Source organism: Triticum dicoccoides, chromosome 3B (assembly GCF_002162155.2).
Source record: "Triticum dicoccoides isolate Atlit2015 ecotype Zavitan chromosome 3B, WEW_v2.0, whole genome shotgun sequence".
Lineage (NCBI taxonomy): Eukaryota > Viridiplantae > Streptophyta > Magnoliopsida > Poales > Poaceae > Triticum > Triticum dicoccoides.
The window spans coordinates 426,434,571-426,438,940 of NC_041385.1; positions in this window are offsets into that span (position 1 = coordinate 426,434,571).

Genomic DNA, 4,370 nt, shown 5'->3' on the forward strand with positions numbered 1-4,370 from the left:
AAAATGTTGATGAAGATTGACCCCTCCCGATGAGAGGATCGTTGGTGATGACGATGGTGATGATTTCCCCCTCCCGGAGGGAAGTTTCCCCGACAGAACAGCTCTGCCGAAGCCCTAGATTGGTTCCGCCAAGGTTCCCCCTCGTGGCGGTGGAGTTTCGTCCCCTAAGCTTGCTTATGATTTTTTCCAGGGTAAAAGACTTCATATAGAAGAAGATGGGCACTGGAGGGCTGCCAGGTGGCCCACGAGGTAGGGGGCGCGCCCAGGGGGGTAGGGCGCGCCCCCCACCCTCGTGGATTGTGGGTGGCTGATACGTCTCCAACGTATCTATAATTTTTGATTGCTCCATGCTACTTTATCTACTGTTTTGGACTATATTGGTCTTTATTTTCCACTTTTATATTATTTTTGGGACTAGCCTATTAACCGGAGGCCCAGCCCAGAATTGCTGTTTTTTTGCCTATTTCAGTATTTCGAAGAAATGGAATATCAAACGGAGTCCAAACGGAATGAAACCTTTGGGAACGTGATTTTCTCATCAGATAAGATCCAGGAGACTTGGAACCTCCGTCAAGAAAGCCACGAGGCGGTCACGAGGGTGGAGGGCGCGCCCTCCCCCCTGGGCGCGCCCCCCTGCCTCGTGGGCCCCTCGGAGCTCCACCGACGTACTCCTTCCTCCTATATATACCTACGTATCCCCGTATGATCAGAGAGGAGCCAAAAACCTCATTCCACCACCGCAACCTTCTGTATCCACGAGATCCCATCTTGGGGCCTGTTCCGGAGCTCCGCCGGAGGGGGCATCCTCCACGGAGGGCTTCTACATCAACACCATAGCCCCTCCAATGAAGTGTGAGTAGTTTAGTTCAGACCTTCGGGTCCATAGCTAGTAGCTAGATGGCTTCTTCTCTCTTTTTGGATCTCAATACAATGTTCTCCCCCTCTCTCGTGGAGATCTACTCGATGTAATCTTCTTTTTTGCGGTGTGTTTGTTGAGACCGATGAATTGTGGGTTTATGATCCAACTTATCTATGGAAAATATTTGATTCTTCTCTGGATTCTTTTATGTATGATTGAGTTATCTTTGCAAGTCTCTTCGAATTATCTGTTTGGTTTGGCCAACTAGATTGGTAGTTCTTGCAATGGGAGAAGTGCATGGCTTTGGGTTCAATCTTGCGGTGTCCTTACTTAGTGACAGAAAGAGTTTCAAGGCACGTATTGTATTGTTGCCATCGAGGATAACAAGATGGGGTATTTATCATATTGCATGAATTTATTCCTCTACATCATGTCATCTTGCTTAAGGCATTACTCTGTTTTTAACTTAATACTCTAGATGCATGCTGGATAGCGGTCGATGAGTGGAGTAATAGTAGTAGATGCAGAATTGTTTCGATCTACTTGTCACGGACGTGATGCCTATATACATGATCATTGCCTAGATATACTCATAACTATGCTCAATTCTATCAATTGCTCAATAGTAATTTGTTCACCCACCGTAGAATATCTATGCTCTTGAGGGAAGCCACTAGTGAAACCTATGGCCCCCGGGTCTATTCTCATCATATCAATCTATATCACTTTATTTACTTGCTTTGTTTTTTACTTTGCCTTTACTTTTTACTTTGCATCTTTATACCAAAAATACCAAAAATATTATCTCTATCAGATCTCACTCTCGTAATTGATCGTGAAGGGATTGACAACCCCTAAGCGTTGGTTGCGAGTTGCTATCATGTTGTGCAGGTACGAGGGACTTGCGCGTGACCTCCTACTGGATTGATACCTTGGTTCTCAAAAACTGAGGGAAATACTTACGCTACTGTGCTGCATCACCCCCTCCTCTTCGGGGAAAACCAACGCAAGCTCGAGACGTAGCAAGAAGGATTTCTAGCGCCGTTGCCGTGGAGGCTTACGCAAAAGTCAACATACCAAGTACCCATCACAATCCCTATCTCTCGCATTACATTATTTGCCATTTGCCTCTCGTTTTCCTCTCCCCTACTTCACCCTTTCCGTTTTATTCTCCTTCTCTTTCCCAATCTCCTCCTCTCTTTCCCGTTTGCCCTTTTCCCGTTGCCTTTATGTTTGCTTGTGCGTTGGATTACTTGTTGCCATGGCGCAAGATAATACCAAATTGTGTGATTTCTCGAATACCAATAATAATGATTTCCTTAGCACTCCGATTGCTCCTCTTAATAATGATGAGTCTTGTGAAATCATTACCGCTTTGCTGAATCTTCTTATGAAAGATCAATTCGCCGGCCTTCCTAGTGAAGATGCCGCTACTCATCTAAACAATTTTGTTGATTTGTGTGATATGCAAAATAAGAAAGATTCGGATAACAATATTGTCAAATTGAAGTTATTTCCATTTTCACTTAGAGATCATGCTAAAGTTTGGTTTTCGTCTTTGCCTAAAAATAGTATTGATTCTTGGAACAAGTGCAAAGATGCTTTTATCTCTAAGTATTTTCCTCCCGCTAAGATTATCACTCTTAGGAACGATATCATGAATTTTAAACAACTTGATCATGAGCATGTTGCCCAATATTGGGAAAGAATGAAATTAATGCTTCGCAATTGTCCTACTCATGGTTTGAATTTATGGATGATCATACAAAATTTTTATGCCGGATTGAATTTTGCTTCTAGAAATCTTTTAGATTCGGCCGCGGGAGGCACGTTTATGGAAATTATGTTAGGATATGCTACAAAATTGCTTGATAATATTATGGCTAATTATTCTCAATGGCACACCGAAAGATCTTCTAGTAAAAAGGTGCATGCTATAGAAGAAATTAATGTTTTGAGTGGAAAGATGGATGAACTTATGAAGATGTTTGCTCCTAAAAATACTCCTCTTGATCCTAATGATATGCCTTTATCTACTTTGCTTGAGAATAATAATGAATCTATGGATGTGAATTTTGTTGGTAGGAATAGTTTTGGTAACAACGCTTATAGAGGGAATTTTTATCCTAGGCCTTTTCCTAGCAATCCTTCTAACAATTATGGAAATTCCTACAACAACTCTTATGGAAATTTTAATAAGATGCCCTCTGATTTTGAGAGTAGTGTTAAAGAGTTTATGAATTCACAAAAGAATTTTAATGCTTTGCTTGAAGAGAAATTGCTTAAAGTTGATGATTTGGCTAGGAACGTTGATAGAATTTCTCTCTAAATTGATTCTTTAAAGCTTAGATATACTCCTCCTAAGCATGATATCAATGAGTCTCTTAAAGCTATGAGAATTTCCATTGATGAGTGCAAAGAAAGAACCGCTAGGATGCGTGCTTACAAAGATGCCTTTATTAAAGCGTGTTTTTTCTAATCCCTATGAAAATCAAGATGAAGATCTAAAAGTTATTGATGCGTACCCCATTAAATCTTTGTTTTGCAATATGAATCTTGATGAATCTGAATATGATCTTCCCTTACCTAGAAGGCGTTCTAAGAATTCTGAGTTTCTAGATCTTGATGATGAAATTGATGAAAGTAGGGTTGAAATAAATAGAAACTGTGATGTTGCTAAACCTACTATTTTGGATCTCAAGGAATTTAATTATTAAAATTGCTCTTTGATTGGTTGTATTTCCTTGTTGCAATCTGTGCTAGAATCTCCTCATGCTCATAGTCAAAATAAGGCCTTTACCGAACACATTGTTGATGCTTTGATGCAATCTTATGAAGAAAAACTTGAGATGAAAGTTTCTATCCCTAGGAAACTCTATGATGAGTGGGAACCTACTATTAAAATTAAAATTAAGGATTTTGAGTTTCATGCTTTATGTGATTTGGGTGCTAGTGTCTCTACTATTCCCAAAACTTTATGTGATTTGCTAGATTTCCATGATTTTGATGATTGCTCTCTAAACTTGAATCTTGCGGACTCCACTATTAAAAAACCTATGGGAAGAATCAATGATGTTCTTATTGTTGCAAATAGGAATTATGTGCCCGTAGATTTTATCGTTCTAGATATAGATTGCAATCCTTCATGTCCTATTATTCTTGGTAGACCTTTCCTTAGAACGGTTATAATCCTTCATGTCCTATTATTCTTGGTAGACCTTTCCTTAGAACGGTTGGTGCAATTATTGATATGAAGGAAGGGAATATTAGATTCCAATTTCCCTTAAAAAGGTATGGAACACTTCCCTAGAAAGAAAATAAAATTACGATATGAATCTATCATGAGAGCCACTTATGGATTGCCTACCAAAGATGGCAATACCTAGATCTATCCTTACTTTTATGCCTAGCTAGGGGCGTTAAACGATAGCGCTTGTTGGGAGGCAACCCAATTTTATTTTGTGTTTTTCTTTTTGGTTCTGTTTAGGAATAAATAATCCATCTACCTTCT